The sequence below is a fragment of the Mobula birostris genome, chromosome 8 (assembly GCF_030028105.1).
Source record: "Mobula birostris isolate sMobBir1 chromosome 8, sMobBir1.hap1, whole genome shotgun sequence".
Lineage (NCBI taxonomy): Eukaryota > Metazoa > Chordata > Chondrichthyes > Myliobatiformes > Myliobatidae > Mobula > Mobula birostris.
In genome coordinates this window covers 35,018,775-35,038,393 of record NC_092377.1, presented here as the reverse complement: position 1 = coordinate 35,038,393, position 19,619 = coordinate 35,018,775, and the positions used below count along the sequence as shown (strand labels likewise).

General features: G+C 40.1%; 1 protein-coding gene across 3 annotated transcripts in view; it reads right to left on the bottom strand.

Moving 5' to 3' along the window:
* prkcea (protein kinase C, epsilon a) overlaps positions 1–19,619 on the bottom strand; it is a 651,762-nt gene that overhangs the window by 465,128 nt on the left and 167,015 nt on the right. The gene's annotated exons all lie outside the window — the stretch shown is intronic.

The window sequence follows — 19,619 nt, the reverse complement described above, 5'->3', positions numbered from 1 at the left end:
AGTGCATGTATGGTACAGAATCAGAGTGAGCATATTGGACCTTGAAAAACAGTAACTATTTGATCTAATTTCAAAAATCTAAGGAAGCTTATGGTGCACGTGAGACAGCCCTAAGCATTGTACAATTGAATAAAATGTGTCTCTACACTAATCCCTGCCTTTCTTTAAGCTTCTGAGACCTGGACAACCATAGGAAAAATACCATCAATATTACCTCTGCAGGATTCTCCAAATTCACTGGATGGATATTGAATCAACACTAACATCCTCGCTCTGGCCAATGTCCTCAGCATTGTCGCCTAGTTACATGTAGCCTAGTTACATTTAGTCAGCTACATTGACGAGCCACATTATTCATGTATCAGATTCCTTCCTAAAGCACACTTGGTTCCAAGTTCTGCGACGGGAGGAGATTACTAGCAGGATAGAGAGAAAGGATGTGCTCAAAATTTTCCTGAAGAAAATTTTCAGGACCTTCCCACTGACTCCTGGAATCTCTACCCCATAGTCATTCAAAGGATGGTACTGAGAACCTCAAGACGATGCATCGGGAGGGCACCGAAACACTACATGGAAAGAGCACATCACCTTAATAATTAACAACACAACCACCTTGTTTCCCATCTCCTGCCCATCAATGGAAGAGTCTGTGGTTCTCACACTGGCTTCATCAGCCATCTGGAGTTTACAGAACTAAAGGTTAAGTAAGTCATCCTCAATCCCAAGGGAAAGAAGTAGAAGAAACAAAATACATACTATAAGAATTAAACAAAGATAAATCTACAAGAGCGCAGGATAACAATGTTTAATGCAGCTCATTTGGAAAGGCATTCTTACAATTATTAAGTCATTAGCAGGTTAGACAAGATCTTTCCTCCTGTATTTAAATAAGGCTTGAGCAGTTCAGCGCAACAAACATGAGACAACTTGACAGACAATATCAGTTAATAATTTCAAAATTAAACATGAGATATGGTGTCATTTTTCGTACAAAAATTGTTGTTAATATTATGCATAGCTACAATTTCTTTTCCATAAAAGTTTTTCAGGATCTGGTCGGCCCTGGCAAGAACATTCCCATCTCTAATTTCTATTGAGACCAGGTGAAAGATGCATTCCTGGAACACTGCAATCCTTTTGGGAAAAAGATTACTTTCACCGAGCTTTGCATATGAATTAGACAAGTAACAATGAAGGACCAACAATATATTTACAAGTCAGGACGGTGTACAACTTATATAGAAGCTGGTTCCTCAAGCTTCCACTATTCTTCAAGATTGAAGATTGTTTGATGTCATTTCCTGTACACAAGTGTGAAGGAGAACAAAATAATTGTTACTGCAGATCCAAAGCAACGTTTAAAAAAATACAAAAGGTAAAAAAGCTCAATAAAAATTAAAAACACAATAAATATAAATGCATAAGATAGCTTATATACATTGATTGATTGATTGCCCATAAAGTGATGTGAAGCTGCACATAAGGTAACTGTCAGGAAATAATAAAATCGTGGTGAACTTAGTGGGTGCAGGAATTGAACAGCCTTACTGCTTGGGAAAACTAACTGTGTTTAAGTTTGGTCATCCTGGCATGGATGCTACGTAGCCTCCTCCCTGATCAGCGTGAGACAAGCACACCATGAGCAGGGTGGGTGGGATCATTCATGATGTGGCTGCCTTTTTTCCAGCACTTTTCTGCTTCTATGTCCTTGAATGGATGGTAGGCTGCTGCTGGTGAAGCATTGTGTAATTTTGATTGCCCATTGTAGAGCCTTCCTGTCTGCCGCAGTGTAGTTTCCATACCAAGCAACAAAACAGCTGTCAGGATGCTCTCTATTGCACATCTGTAGAATGATGCGAGTATGGATGTGCAAAGTCCCGCTCACCTCATCCTCCTCAGAAAGTAAAGGCATTGGTGAGCTTTTTTGACTGTGTAGCATGTGCTCTGGGACTATGAGAGGTTGTGTGTAATGGGTACTACCACGAGATGGAACTAACTGCCACCAATATGGGGGGGGGGGGGGGTGAGTGGTGCCAGTTCTCCTGAAGTAGATAAACATCTCCTTTGTCTTCATGGCATTCTTGGTGGTACCATTTGTTTGTTTAGGAAGCGCATTAAAAGCAGCTGAAACAAGTAACTGCACTTTGCAGATGGTATACAATGCATTAGTGGTAAAGCAAATTTTTATAGTGTGGATTGGGGCACCAGTTCAATGGAATGTGAATGGTGTCCAGTTTCTTAATTGTATAAACTCATTCAAGCAAGTGTACACACACACATACCTGATCTGTGCATGTAAATAGTGTATTAGCATTTGATGATTCACACCCTCTGACCTGCTCTTGTGTCTGCAATGTTTATATAAATGTCCAACTAGATCCAATTGAGTAGTAGTGATCTCTGAAATGTGGCTGATGGGGCATCAGCAGTGGTAAGTGAATATCAACAATAGGTAGTTAGCTAGACCCTCTCAATTTGGAGGTGGTCAATGCCTGGCATTGTGCGGCACAAATGCTATTTGCCATTTATCAGCCCTGAAGGTTGTTGAAGTAAGCAGCTCTGGGCTGGTTCTGAGCAGATGGAAATAGAAGGACATGAAAATGGGAGTTCAATGAGGGGAGAAATTATGATAGGAAAAATCAAAATGTGAATTCTCCAAATGGGGAGAGATTTTAAATGAGTGGAGTATAGAGGGATCTAGGTGTTTTTATTCATGGCATATAGAAAGTTAACATGCACACAGAAAGAAAAATGGCATTTTGCCTTTTATTAGAAGAATTTAGAACAGCAATGCCCAACCTGGAGTCCATCGACTCTCGGTTAACGGTAGGGGCTGATTACATAAAAAAAGATTGGGAACCCTTGATTTAGAGTATAGAAATAGGAATATATTGTTATGTTTATACTGGATGTTGGTGAGGCTACACCTGAGATATTGTGTATAATTCCGGTTCCTGATTTAAGGAATGATTTACCAATATTGATCTCAGTCCAGAACAAATTCACTAAGCTAATTGCTGGGATGAGAGCGGTGTCTTTTTGTGAACAGTTGGATCAGTCAGATCTGAATTCCTCAGTGTTTAGAGGAATGATGATGATCTTATGATAGACTATATGATGGCATAAAAAGTTTGAGATGTTTCTACAAGTGGAAGAGTAGGGGCATGGTTACAAGATAGAGAGTTTGTTCATTAAAACTTAAGTGTGTAAGAATTTCTTCGCATATATAGTGGCAATTCTCTACCCCAACATTAGCAGGGAATAGTTTATTACAGGCAGTTAAAAGCGGAGGTAGATAGATTTTTGAAAGATTGAAGAACTGAAGGTTATGTGGAACTGACACAGAAGAAGAAATGAGCGCTGGAGCAGAACAAATATGATCATATTGAGTGGTGGGGCAGGCTTGTGAGGCCACTTGTCCTGCTCCTATTTTCTTGTGTCCTTGTGCAATTATCAGTGAATAAATCCACTTCGGATCTTAAGATGGAATGACGGCTATGAGACTGGACTAAGGACACTCCGTTGAAGAATTTCTGCCATGTATCCTTGGACTTGGATGATTCAACATCCCACAACAACAAACATCATTCTTGGTGCAAAGAACAAATACAACCATTGGCGTGTTCTCCCCTAGATACCCCGCGGCATCGGCTTTCATGTCCACTGACTCTAATACTGCCCTGATGTCATTTCAGTAACTCCCATACAGTTAGGGTCACAGAACACTATAGTGTGGAAACAGGCACTTGAGTACATCTCATCTCTGAATTATTATTCTGTCTACTCCTGCACCCAGACTATAGCCCTCCATACCCCTCCCATTCTGGAATTCAGCTCTTTGGTATATGTTTGTACCTACATTGGGCTGTGGTCTGGAACTGAAAAATCACAGTGAAAAGCAAAAATGGTATTGCTGAGCAGATTATTGATAAGTAAATGTCATACGGAAGAAATGTGATGACACCTTCCATTACTCTGATGATGACAGGTGTGTAGGCTTTTGGGCAATAATCTGCTAGACAAAGGGCCTACAAAAACCAGTGGATATGGCCCAGTCCATCACGGGTAAAGCCCTCCCCACCACTGATCACATCTACACAGAGCATGTTGCAGGAAAGTACCATCCATCATCAAGGACCCCCACCATCCAGGCCATGCTCTCTTCTCTCTGCTGCCATCAGGAAGAAGCTACAGGAGCCTCAGGACCCACCCCACCAGACTGAGGAACAGTTATTACCCTTCAACCATTAGGTTCTTGAACCAGAGGAGACATCTTCACTCACCCCATCACTGAACTGTTCCAACAACCTCTCAACTCACTTTCAAGGACTCTTTCTCTTATGCTCTCAGCATTTATTGCTTCTTTACTTTTTTTTTGTTTGTGCAGTTTCTTGTCTTTGGGGATAGCCATTCTTTGATTCTATTGTGTTTCTTGTATTTACTCTGAATGTCCACAAGAAAATGAATCTCAGGATTGTATATGGTGACATACATGTACTTTGATAATAAATTTACTTTAAACTTTGGAGATATCATACTACTTGTGAGAAGGATGTACCAGTAAAATTTCTATGAGAATTGCAGTTGTATGGAGTGCAAAGCATGAGCTAGGACATTGTTTCGTCCCAAAGCCTTTGCTGCATTCAGTATTCCCAGTCAACTCTTGATATATCAGATGAATTGAACTGACAGGTGACTGCCTCCTGTGATGGTGGGGATCTCAGGAGCAGCAGGAAAGGAATATCGATCTGCATTACCTTGCTTTAAATAAGACCACAAGATTTAGGAGCAGAAATAGGCCATTTGGCCCAACAAATCTGCTCTGCCATTTCATCATGGCTGATCCAATTTTCTTCTCAGCCCCAATCTCCTGCCTTCTCCCCGTAACCCTTCATGCCCTGACCAATCAAGAATCTATCAACCTCTGCCTTAAACATACATACATACAGATTTGGCCTCCACAGCTGCCGGTGGCAAAGAATTTCACAGATTCACCACCCTCTGGCTAAAGAAATTCCTCCTCAACTCAGTTCTAGTACTGCAGATCAGACATGAGCGCTAACCTCTGATATTATGGAAACTAAGCAAAGACAAAACAAGTCTCCCTTCATAATTTCACTTTCGTTTTCTGATTGCTCCAATGCAATGTTTATTTGTTATTTTTGAACAAGCATTCACATCATTTGTCAGTTTAGCTACTGGATGATAACACATATTTGTATATCTTAATCACTTAAGAATGCATACACCAGAAGAATAATGATTTACTGCCCAGAAGAAATAACATTTACTGTATCAGTGTGATATTTACGTCAATCATCACCATCCATATGGTCTCACCGAATGAGACTGCCCAATTAGCAGCAAATTATGGGCATGTTTTGTAGTGTAAATTCACACCAACAGGGAAGTGCTTGGAAATCACCCAAATTCATTTCATTGTCATCAAAGATAGACAATTTTCATCTTCATCCACCTGATCTAAATTTAGAGCAGGTTTAATCTCTTAAAATAATGACTCTGATTAGAAATCAGATTATCCCAGATCATCCAAATTGATTTGCCAGTGGTAGCCTTTTACCAGCTGTATTACTGAAATATTACAATATGTGTGTGATTGTTTCCTGGAATATAAGGAATAAGAAAGGCACATCATGACATTGGTACACTAACGCTATTTTCACAAGTATGTTTTTCAAAAAGATCAATCATGAAACTAATTGAGTCAAGAACAGCAGCTTGTGGAGCATCAGATAATTATATTGCAAATGAGATGTCACTCAATACCCTTTTAAAGATCTGATCTTCACAGATGCTGCTGAATCCAACTGATGAATTGCAAATCACGAAAAGTTCTCTGAAGCATGCATCAAGTTCAGCACTACGTTCAGTATCAAGAAAATAGCTTTGATGAAGAATCCCAGGTATAAAATGTTAATTAACTCTGACTCTCCAGACCTGCTGAGCACTTCCAGCACTTTGTTTTATTCAAAGAAACCATTGTATGCTACAGGTTATAGAAGCTACATCCGAAATCTATTAATAATCACACTCTGTCCAGAGTGGATTGCTTCTACTACCTCGCCTTATGTCTTCCTAACACACTCATACTTGACTTATTATATGTCAATGGACATTACCTTTCCCTCACCTTTGGTAATTTTGCTTCAAATAACTGGAACCAGAAGATGCTCATCCTAAACATGATTGTCTGTCTATTCATCAGGAATACAGCCTCAGCCCTGTTAATTATGGTGTAAGAAGTTTGTGTCATGAACTCTATTAAGAACCAGAAAAACAAGCGTTTCTACTGTCAGTGTCCCAGAAAAATCCTTAAGAATGATATGGGATCAACAATGAGAAATTTCAATCTGTGAAGATAACACTGGATGGCCAAAGGCTTTGTAAGTTTAGGCATGTTCCGTCCTGTCTTAATATCATCTACAGAAAGCAGAACCCTACAGCTAATTCAAGAATCATCTACAGCATAACGGAATGTCTGATTCAGAAAAAGTTCAGGCTCAGTTCATTAAGTACAGTCACAGTGCAAAGAAATCTGTCACCTCAGGCTAAGGCTCCCACATCCATCTTCCAAAATGGCATTTGGTTACGGTGGGAGAAGTCTGACATTTGTGCATTGAGCCCTACCAAGTACTACTGACTAATTTGAGATTTTCACAACTTCTTTCATCTGTCAAGAAATTGAGGGATTTCATATGGTGAGATCAACACATATGATGCAAAGGACTATGAAGTCATGATTATCATAAAGAAATGAGCCAGCACTGATACCAGTACATGCAAGCTGCTAGCAACCATTTGCCATTGTCTTGCTTTGCCAAAACTTCATATTCAATGAACTTTCAATGGCATTTAAGCCCATTAATGACTTTTAAGGCCATGCATTTAAGGCGAGAAAGGGAATGTTCCAAAGAGATGAGCACGGCAAGTAGTTTACACAGAGCACTGCGTGCCTGGGATAAACTGCCATTGTTGGTGGTGGAGACCGATGCGATCAGACTATTTAAGAGGCTCTGAGATAGACACACGAATATGCAGAGAATGGAGGGATACAGACAATGTGCAGTCAGAAGGGATTACTTTAATTTGGTACTATTAGTTCAATCAATTAAGAATAATTAGTTTCGCATAACAACAGACTGAAGTGCCTGTTCCTGTGCTGTAATGTTCTATGTTCTGGTTGGAAATTGGAGTGATTGGAAAATTTGGAGCATTCCAAAATAACAGGTATGAACGATGAAAGGAGAGGATTCTAATCTGAGGAGCATACTGTTAATTCAAACACTTTTCATTGTGAAAAACATGAAAAGATTGCTAAAGATTAGATTCATGTTAGACTGCTGTATAAACAAACATTGTTTATTCTGTGCTGAAAACCAATCCCTTGGCTGCAAAGGAATGCTATGCAGAAAAAAAAGTTAGTGAACTTAAAAAGTTTACTTAAATTTCACATTTATATCTTGATTAGCATAAACACAATAGGTCAAAATACCCCTTCATGAGATAATAAATTTTAATAATACTAAAAGCACATTTCGCATATTTTTGATGATGCCCAGTTTTATTGTTACAATAAATGTAAGCATGCCTTGTATTGGACTAAGTGTAATAGTTTGAAAATGACCAAAATTTAATTTTACTTAAATAGATTATTTATTAACCTATTATCATGATTACCCAGCGTGCTAAGTAATATTTATAGCAAATAGAATATTGGAACTAAACAGATAGTTAATCAATTAGTATGAGATCTAAAAATAATCTCAAGCCCAAATCATTGACTTCTTGTTTCCTTTTCTAAATCTTAATCAATTTGCTGTGTATGCCCACTATTAGCCACATTCAAAGTTCAAAGTTTAAAATAAATTTTATTATCAAAGTACACTTATATCACCATATACAACCCTGAAATTCATTTTCCTGTGGGCATCCTCAGCAAACCTATAGATTAGGAACTATAACAGGATCAATGAAATACCAACTAGAGTGCTGAAGACAACAAACTGTGAAAATGTAAATAGAAGTTAAAAGCAATAAATAACAAGAGTGTGCAATAACAAGATAAAGAGTCCTTAAAGTGAAATCATTGATTGTGTGGACATCTCAATGGATGGGCAAGTGAGTGTGGTCAACACCTCCGTTCAAGAGCCTGATGGTCGAGGGGTAGTAATTGATCTTGAACCTGGTGGTGAGACTCTTGAGGCTCTGCATCGTCTCTTTGATGATATTGGCGAGAAGAGAACATGGCCTGGATGGTGAGGATCTCTGATGATGGATGCTACTTGCCTACAACTGCTATACTCAATGCTATTAAATAAAAACAATGCAAGAAAATAAAAATCAAAACAAACTCGCAGATGCTGGAAACATGAAATAAAAGCATAAAATGATAGGAACACTCAACATGCCAGAAAGCAACTGTGGAAAGAAAACCAAGAGCTAACATTTCAAGCCAGAGATCCTTCATCGGAAAAAGGAAGGAATGAATCCATGGAATACATTGGCTGGGGGGGAATGGAGATAGGTGCCCTCACAACTTAAGAAATATTTACACTAGCAGTTAAAATGCCATGGCATTGAGGAATATGGGCTGACTGCTGGAAAATTAGCATCAGTAGGCATGTGATGGTTGGTATAAATATGGTGGGATTAAGAGCCTGTTTACCTGATTAGGATAATCATGGGAATTGTAGACCAGACGCTTACTTCAGTGGTGGGAAAATTATTTGAGGAGACTCTTAGAGACAAGATTTATGAGCATTTGGAGAAACATCATGTTATTAGAGATAGTCAGCATAGCTTTGTGAAGAGCACAATCCTGATTGAATTCAGAGTACATTAATTACCAAAGTATGTACACAGTATACAACCTTAAGATTTGTCTTCTTGCAGACAGCCATAAAACAAAGAAACACCATAAAAAAAGCCCCCACACAACAAGACCATCGGATATGTGAAAAAAGAACCAATTGTGCAAACAGGAAAAAGCACACAGAACATTAAGCACCAAACAGTGGAGTCCCCAAAGGTGACTCCACAGCCAGGAGCCGCTGAGGCAAGTAAAGTTGGTCCAGGAACCGACGGTCACGGCCACAGCCACCGAGTTAGTTAGTTCAGCACTGTGTTGATGGCTGCAGACCCTGATCAAATCACACGAATAGTAAAGCGCATTCAGCACTGAGGACATTAAGCAACAACTACAGCTGACAGTGAGTCTACAGCCACGAGCCTCCAAGGCAATCAAACCTTGCAGCATAGGATGCAGGGCTCCTGCACACTCTGTCGGAGGCCAACTGAACAAACGCTCATTTTCCACTCTCATCCCCGTTGATTTTAATCTTGCTTGGCAATATAATCGGCACGGAATAATGGAGCCGACCACAGGTTTATAGTCTGCCATTAGGAAGCGATATAGTGCACACCCCTAGCGACGGCATAGCTGCGCTTCCCACCGAATCCAACAGGAGATAGCAGAAGCGCCGGATCGTTCAGTCAGCCCAAAAATATATTCTTAAAAATAATTAAAGGCTGCAATTGATCCCAGTTCAGAAGAAGTACTGTATATTTAGAAAAAGAGGAGCATCCAGTAGTTTTGTAAGCTGTCTGCAATATGTCACAATTAGTCACTGCTGCCATCTTGCTGGAAGTCTTTGAGGACATGACAAAGCATATTGATAAAGGTAAAGAAATGGATGTGAGGTATATGGATTTTAGAACGGTGTTTGATAAGGTTCCCCATTGGAAGGCTCATTCAGAAAGTCCGGAGGCATGGGATCCAAGGAAACCTGGCTGTATGGACACAGAATTGGTTTGCCCATTAGAAGTTGGCAACCAGCCATGTTCCACAGGGATCTGTTCTGGGACCCCTACTCTTTGTAACTTTTATAAGTTATTTGACGAGAAAGTGTAAGGATGGGTTAGTATGTTTGCAGATGACATGAGGCTGGTAGGGTTATTGATAGTGTGGAAGATGGTGTACGTTACATCTGGGCATTGACAGGATGCAGAGCTGGGCTGAAAAATAGCAAGAAGCCCAACCCAAAAAGGTGTAATATGATTGATTCTGTAAAGTCCATTTGAAGGCAGAATACAGACTTAATGACAAGATTATTGGCAGTTTGGAGGAACAAGGGATCCTAGTATCCACATCCACGGGTCTCTGGAAGTTGTTGCACAAGTTGACAGAGTTGTTAAGAAGGTATCTGGTGCATTGGCCTTCGTTAGTCAGAGTGTTGATTCAAGAACACTGAGGTAATGTTGCAGCACTATAAAATCCTGGTTAGACCACACTTGGAATAATGCGTTCAATTCTGGTCGCCTTATTAAAGGAAGTGGGAGCTTTAGAGAGTTTGTAGAGGAGATTTACCAGGATAATGCCTGGAATAGAGGGCATGTCTTATGAAGATTGATTGAGCACGCGAGGACTTTTCTCTTTGGAGAGGAGAATGAGAGGTGACTCGATGAGAGTACAAGATGATAAGAGGTATAGATAGGGTGGATAGCCAGAGACTTTTCTTCTCCCAGGGCATAAATGGCTCAGACAAGAAGGCAGAATTTTAAAGTAATTGGAGAGAAGAACAGGGGTGATATCAGAGGTAAACTCTTTATATAGAGAGTGATGAGGGTGTGGAAAACCCTGCCAGGGATGGTGGTATATGGAGATACGTTAGAGGCACTTAAGAAACAGATAGATATGTGGATGTTGGAAAAATGGAAGGATGTGTAGGAGTGATGGGTTAGATTGATCTTAGAGTTGATTAAAAGGTCAGTAATGCATTGTGGTCCATTGTGATATAATGTTCTATTTTCTATGTTTTTGTTCATATAACTCTATGAAAATTACTCCCATACTTGAGAAGATCACTTTCACAACTCAAAGATAACAGAGAAAATGGATGACACAGATTGAGGCCATTTATTCATCATTAATCATCCTGGCATATATCATTATACATTTTCAGATTAGGAGGAATGAAGTACATCTATTTCCTTTAGTGATTACATTCCTGGCAGCTAATTACCATCCAGCATGTTAAATATTTGGAATATTTTAGAACAGAAAATGTTGTTGAGTTTAATCCAATTGTTGTTATCATCCAGGAAAAGTCAGATTTCCTGCTTGGCTTGGTCTGTGTAACCATATATCTAAATTCTAACTTTGATAAATATACAGTGAACATTCAACTAGGTTGTCATGAAAGTACATGGGCCTAAAAAGCTAACTGTTGCTCTCTCCACGAATGCTGCTTGACTTGAATATTTCTACAAATTTTGACATCCTATATTCTTTATCTGCTAGAGTAAATTTGTTAAGTGAATTGTATTCCTTTGGATCCAGTATTACATATGCATAGGAATTTCCTACTTGTTCCACAATCTAATAGTATCCTCTTTTCATACCACCCATGTTGTATTTCAAAGATTCAAAGAACATTAGTTATCAAAGTATGTATAAATCACACATACTTAAGATTAGACTGCTTCCAGGCAGCTCCAAAGTAAGAAACCCGAAAAAACAAATAAAAAAAAGACTAATACCCGAAGTGCAGAGAAAGAAAAAAAACACAATCATGCAAATAATAGAAGCAAGCAAGCAAGCTGTGTGGTGAAAAAGACACAACAGTGCCTCTTTCATCTCAGACGGTTGAAGAAGTTTGGTGTGGGCCACCAAATCCTAAGAACTTTCTACAGAGGCTCAATTGAGAACATCCTGATGGGCTGCAACACTGCCTGGTATGGGAAATGTACTTCCCTCAATCGCAGGACTCTGCAGAGAGCGGTGCAAACAGCCCAGCGCATCTGTAGCTGTGAACTTCCCACTATTCAGGACATTTACAAAGACAGGTGTGTAAAAAGGGCCCGAAGGATCACTGGAAATCCAACCACAAACTGTTCCAGCTGCTACCATCTGGGAAACAGTACCGCAGCATAAAAACCAGGACCAACAGGCTCTAGGGCAGCTTCTTCCACCAGGCCATCAGACTGATTAACTTGTGCTGACACAACTGTATGTCTATGTTATATTGAATATCCTGTTGTAGATACTATTCATTATATTATATTATTATATACAGGTCGACCTTCACTAATCCGACTACCTCTAATCCGGTTCCTTCGATTATCTGGCACTGATTATGCTTAATGTGATCCTTCTGTAATTCGGCATTTTTACTAATCCGGCACTCCTCAGGTCCTGATGGTGCCAGATTAGTGAAGGTTGACCTGTACTGCACACTTAGACAGAGATGTAACATAAAGATTTTTACTCCTCATGTATATGAAGGATGTAAGTGATAAAGTCAATTCAATTCAACAGAATTCCGAACCAAATTGAGTCCTTAGATCGGAATCCGTGGAGCAGCCGGAGCAGACCCAAATCGGTCTCAGTTCATCATATTATTGGGACAAATCGCCGTGAAGCTTGCAGACATAAAGCACAGCAGTCAAGGTAGTATCACAGCCTCAAAATTGCAGAGAGAGGACTAGACATCACAGGAGCGAGTGAAATCAGCCCAGCCCTCACCTCCAGTCCCGACACCCTGCCTTTCCAGTCTATCTGGGCCAGAGTTTAAATTGTCCAAACAGCAGATCGCGCCTTACATTGAGGCTCGGGCCTCACTGCAGCGAAATGCGCTGGACCTAGCCCATGCCGCTTAGCCTGAAGCCGTTCTCAATCTCTCCAAATCAGTTCAGCCCACTTTACAGCGATCCAACCTCGCAACCAGGTTAGTTGGAGGGGCATCAAAACTCCTCAGCCTCAACTCCTCCTCTCCGAATCGCTCGCTCCAATTCCATCCGCATCAATCTTACAATGCTGCAGCATGGCTCAGCCCTCGAATTCACTTCACCTTTGCTCACCTTTTCTTTGCTTGCAGTCAGAGTTTGCCACAATGTAGTTCAGAAAAGATGTTATTACTAATGTTTTTCGTCAAATTTCTTGCCTTTTGAACTACCAGTAAGCTCTCACTTGCCTTTAGTAGCGCCATCTAAAATGGAATCTTAAAGCACTCCATCTTCAACAAAGAGCGTACAAAAATTCATCAAGCTGAAATGTTAAAGCTGACCGAACCAACTGGGAATTTCCTACACTTTCAAGTTTTGTTTTGGTATTTCCAACTTCTGCAGGTTCTCAAGCAGCATTAAAATCATCTGGGCCTCTTTTGCGTGTCAAAATGTTAAAATTCATTGGGAACCCAGAATTCAAGGACATCCTGAAACTTACAACAAGTCCACTCTTGTTTTTGCCTTTCATTTTTACTGGCAGTGATGGTCACAGAATGCACAGTACCATTGCACAAACCTTATGTACAGGTCAGAACATTTTGGCACATCCACTGACACTGCTTACAATAATTAATGTGAGAAAATAACACATATTGGAAATACTAAAAAAAATCAAATAACTAGAGTGGACAGAGAATATGAATTGATATTTCAGGTTTTCAAGGGTTGAGGACTAAGATGCTGAACATCTTAATTGCTTCCAGATTTCTAGCAGCAGTAATATTTTAACTTTTTTAAAGGACAGCAGTAGCTAATTAGGTTATTCACAATTTAATGTTTTTTTATATTGTTCCTCAAGTTCCTTAAGATACACTATCCATTTCCTTTAGGTAAATGTAGAACATATAATCCTTGGGTAAGAGAATATTGCAGACTGTAAACAAAGCAAACTTCAAGGGAGAGCCTTTTTTTTTCTTTGAAAAAAAACACCAGCAATTACTGTACATATTCCCAGGATGTTTGGATCAATGTTCTGACCTCCTACTGCCACCGTCAATAAATGGTCAGAAAATAATGAGCAATAAATGCATGAATGCACACACACTACAGGCAGACAAGGCTCCCCGCCAGGTCTGCAGATAGAATATTACCCCCATTGTAACTCTTGAATGAAGAAGATATTTTCCGCTCCTGGGCAATTGTGCTGAGCATTCCAAATAACTGCTTCTCTTGACATCTCTAATTTTACTTTTGAAACACAACCATGCTTATAAGAAAGTATACCAAAAAAAGGCACGCCAGACCTGTCTCAGATATACTGTACATATGTACATAAGCAATAATAAGGAAATTTTCTACTTGTGAGGTACCATATTCTACCAGACAAACACTAAAACAAAACAGGAGGAAACATTTAAAGCAGTATTGTGGATGCAGATTTAAAAGGTCAAACAGAGATAATGTGAAAAACACAAGAAAGAAAACTTACTCCAGAGAACATAAAACATTACAGCACAGTACAAACCCATTGTGAACGAACTTCTCCTAAGATCAATCTACCCTTCCCTTCTACATACTTCTCCAATTTTCTATTATTAATGTGCCATTCTAAGTTTCTTAAACGTCCCTAATGTATCTGCTTCTACATTCATTCCTGGTAGGGCGTCCCAGTCACCCATCAATCTCTGTGTAAAAAAAACTCGGCTTTGACATCCCATAAAAAGCCCAAAAATTTTTAGACTATTTCTGCCCACAGTTCCCGATCCTGTGCACCACACTTCCTGAAGAGACCTGACAGAGGTGGGAGAGAGATTTCAAAAGAGGCCAGTGGGGGCAGTCGCACCATTCTGCACATCACAGTTTCGGAGGAGACGTTGGATTGCGTAGCTCGGGAAAGATTTCAACAGAAGTAAGCAGGGAAGTTGAGACATTTTGTGTACCACAGTTCCTGAGGACAAGTTAGATTGTGCATAATTAGGCCCTTGGCAATTGCCAATAAGTACAAGTTAGTTTTAAGTGGAATAGCCATTGTGAGAGTGGGTCAGTGTTAGAGTAAGAAGTTTAGGAATTGGTTCATAGGGGCATCAGCAAGGAGAGGCAGAAGCTATAGGTAGATTTTTTCATTTAATTTTACTTTCTTTCCTTCTCATTCAACAGTCAGAACAGGGGGTACGCCATGCAGCATAGCGGAATTCTTCTCTTGATGGATGTGGAAAGACTGGGAGAAGCTGCAGCTTCTTTCAGACCATGGTAAGGAACTGGAGCTGGTGCTCCGGATTATACAGGAGGCTGAGGGGTTGATCAACAGACATATAGGGAGCTGCTTACACCCAAGCTGCAGGATACAAATAACTGGGTAACTATCAGGAGGGGGAAGGAAGATAGGCAGTCAGTGCAGGGTACCCATATGGCCATTCCCCTCAACAACAGGTATATTGCTTTGGATACCGTTGGAGGGATGACCTAGCAGAATAAAGCCACAGAAGTCAGTTCCCTGGCACTGAGTCAAGCTCAGAAGGAAAGGGGGAAGGAACGGCAAGATGTAGTGACAGGGGATTCATTGGTTAGGAGATTCATAATGTGGACAAGAACGAGATTCCCAAATGGTATGTTGCCTCCCGGGTGCCATGGTCAGGGACATCTCAGATCGAGTCCACAGCATTCTTAAGTGGGACAGTGAGCAGCTAGAGGTCATGACCCATTTCAGTACCAATGACATGGGTAGGAAGGATGCTGAATTCCTGCAAAGTGAGTTCAAGGAGTTAGGTGCTAAGTGAAAGGACAGGACCACCAGGGTTGTGATCTCAAGATTGCTACCTATGTCACATACTAGTGAGGCCAGAAATAGAAACATCATACAGCATAGCATGTTGCTAAGGAGATGCTGCATGAGGGAGGGCTTCAGATCTTTGGATCATCCAGCTCTCTTCCAGGGAAGATGGAACCCACACAGAAGGGATGGTTTGCACCTGAGCTGGAGGAGAACTAGTATCTTTGCTGGAAGGCTTGCCAGTGCTTCACAGGGGTTTTAAACTAGAGCCGCAGGGAGATGGGAAACAGAGTATCAGAGCAGGTAGTGGAGTGTTTATGAGGAAAGATGTTGTTAAGCTTAAGCACAAAGTCAGGAATTGAAAGATTGAGCATGATGGGACTAATGTTCTGAGTTGTGCATATTTCAATGCAAGGAGTAATATAGGAAAGGCAGATGAGTTCTAGGCATGGATCACCACGTAGAATTATGATATTGTAGCCATGAATGAATATTAATTGTAGGAAGGGCAGGACTGGCAGCTCAGTGTTCCAGGGTTCCATTACTTTAGAGGTAATAGAACAGGAGGGATTAAAGGGGGAGGGGTGGCATTACTCATCAGGAAAAATGTCAAGTGTGGAAGTGTTAAAATGGATTAGAAAATTTGCGGATGACACCAAGATTAGGGGTAGAGTGTACAGCGAGGAACACTACCAAATCTTGCTGCAGGATCAAGACCAGCTGGAAAAATGGGCTGTAAAATGGTAGATAGAATTTAGTGTAGACAACTGTGAGGTGTTGCACTTTGGGAAGACAAACAAGGGTCGGACTTCCACAGTGAGTGGTAGGGCACTGAGGAGTGTGATAGAACAGAGGGATCTTGGTACACAGATCTGTAAAGAAGTTTTTGGCACATTGGCCTTCATAAATCAACATATTGAATAAGGAGTTGAGATGCTGAAATTGTGCAAGACATTGCTAAGACCTAATTTGGGGCATTATGTGCAATTCTGGTCACCTACTTGGAGGAAAGATTTCAATAAGATTGAAAGACTGCAAAGAAAATTTACAAGGATGTTACCACGAATTGAGGACCTGAATTATAGGGAAATGTTGAATAGGTTAGGACTGTTTAAGGGGAACATCATGGGGAACTCAGGTGGTAAGCGTGTGAAATGAGCTGCCAGCAGAAGTGGTGGATGCGGGTTCGATTTCAACATTTAAGAAAAATTTGGATGGGTACATCGATGGGAAGGGTATGGAGGACTCTGGTCCAGGTGCAGGTCAATGGGACTAGGCAGATTAATAGTTTGGCATTGTCTAGATGTGCTGAAGAGCGTGCTCTATGCTATAGTGGTTGCTGGCTCTATTTAAGGAAATTGAACAGAGAAACATTAAAGTGGAGGATGAAGAAAGAAAATTAAGAAAATTCCAAGGAGCATAATTTGGAGGTAGTGATTCTAATCAAGACTACACATTAAATGCCAGAGGGAAACCAGATCAGCTATCTCTTTGGCAGAATGTAAAGAGCAAAAGGACGTAGCAGAACACCAGATATTTGGTCAGTGCTTCAAGTAGGAGAGATCACCAAGGTGATGGAGATGCTACTCTGAGAAACAAATAGTAGGGGAGGATGAGAATTCAGGAAGGATCCAGTCACAGAGCAGGCAGACTGTAAAGGAGACTAAACCACAAATCAAAGAAGTGGAGATTGGACAGAGTGAATGCATATCTTGGGAAAGTTTGTCACGTCTAGAGGAACCACTTCCTGTTTCTCCTGGCCCACAAACAACCCTTAAGAAATTATGTAAAGGCACTTACCAATGGTATTCAACATTGCTTGTCTACTTTTAACTGCTGTCATCCCAAGCCCAAGGAAATTGTCCAACATGACTTAAAAGTAAAATAATTTTTAAATGGAGCTGTATGAATTTAAAATACTTGTCTGAATGACCTGGTCCCTTTTTCACCTCCAATACACAATAACAAGACTGCTTGAGGTTTGGTTTGAGATTTTTTTAATACTAACCTTACATCAGCCAAGCTTTTATGTTTTTGAGGTTTAATATCCTCACTGGAATGTGATATAGCTGACCTATTTTCATAACTTTCTATAATCCTGTGCTCACACTTGTACCATATCAATTACACACACTACTACTTCACTCATCTACGTCTCCTTTTCCTTTTCACATATTCAACTCCTAGACATACATTCTTGCACACTTCACCGTTGCCACAATATCTCAGATCACAAATATGATAACAGTCTGATCAGCAGACAATTATTATGGTAAATATTATGTTTTGCAACTCCAAAACATAAAACTAATCAAAATAAAAACAAGGGTGTCTTCAATAATGTATCTAACTTTGTTTTTTACTTTAAGCAATGCACGCATGCATGACATAGTGATGTGATGACATATCCCATTCACATACTATTACGTACTGTATAACCCGTAATGAATTACTTGAACAACATATTTACAATATTACTTAAATATAACTGAAATATTAACTACACAACACTCCTCTTCTTACTGTAGCTATAAACTCCAAATCAATAAAGAATGCATCTCAACTTATATACATATATACACACACACAGTGTACTAAACAATACAACTATTATACAGACATCCATGACATAGTATATTTTCAATTGTCCCGATTAGACCTAAAGATTTAATCGCTGTGGAGGCTTTCTTACTCTTCTGAAATAATGTCTTTCCTAAGAAAACGATCTCTTCACTTGGCAGGCGAGACTTGTGGCTATGAAAAGATCTGAGGGTCTGGGTGGTTGTAGAAGATAACTCTTGTAGGAATGGTTCTGACAGCTCTGAATGTGTTAGCATCCTAAACAGTGCATGGCAAGCTTCGCTGGACAATGTGGACCATATGTGAGAGTACAATGTCTGCCACCACTACTCCCTTTGCCTTTTGGAAAACCACTTCACACTTCTTTGTCCATTGCCATTTCTTCCTGATCAGTTGTAATGAGTTCAAGGGGTGGAACACAGCAGCCAGATTTGGCAGGAACCTGCTTCAGTAATTGACAAATCTCAAAAAGGACCACAGCTGTGACATGCCTTTTGGCACTGCAGCATTCACCATTGCTTGAATTTTCCCAGTACTTGTGTAATCCTTGTGTGTCAATGGTGTGACCAGCATTTAAAGAATTCATATTTGTTGCATCATGTTCTGAGCCCATAATCTTCGCATCTTTTTAACACTGTCTTGAGATTTCGGGGACGTTCCTTATCCTTACCAGTAACAATGATGTCACTCAGTTAAGACTGAGTAACTGTTCAGCCTTGCATCACCTGGTCCATCACTTTCTGCCAAAGTGCAGACGCAGATTCAACTCCAAAGATAAGCCCATTGTATCAATAAAGCCCCTTGTGCATGTTTCTGGTGAGAAAACTTTGGACTCTTATTTCATCTTCATTAATAGACCTCAGCTAAGTCCACGTTGCTGAAGTACTTCCCTCCAGAAAGGTTTGCAAAGATATCAATCTATCCTGAGCAGAGGGTTTCACCTACTTTCTGTACTGGGTTGATAATGATCTTAACATCATCACAGTTCCTGACAGACTTATTGACCTTTGCTCCTGGGACCACTGACATTGCCCAAAGAATTCCTTCAGCATCCATGTGATCTGGCTCATTGGTTATTTTATCAAGGATGGTACAAGGAACAGGATGGGCTTAGTAAAACTTAGGTGTGCTATTTTTTATTTAACACTAGCTTACCTTTGATATTTTGAGTTTTCCAATGCCATCCTTGAACTGCTGTGGCACTGTCTTAATTCACTTTCAGTTGATTCTATTGCAAGGGATGCATATGCAAATAATTGATGGATCTCCAATCAAGTTGTAATTGTCTCAGCCAATCATAATGCCACAATGCTGGCCCTCCTGTTTATACATACCACATACAAGCCCAGTGTGGCTTGTTGCTTGTTGTACTTCACTGTTACCAATGTCATTCCCGCAGGAGTTATCTTTTCTCTAGTATAAATTCTTAGTTGGATAACTGTAAGCTTCAGTCTGGTATCTTTGAAATGCCATTCAAACTCTTACTTTTCTTTTCAAACCTTTTTATTGTATATATATATATAGG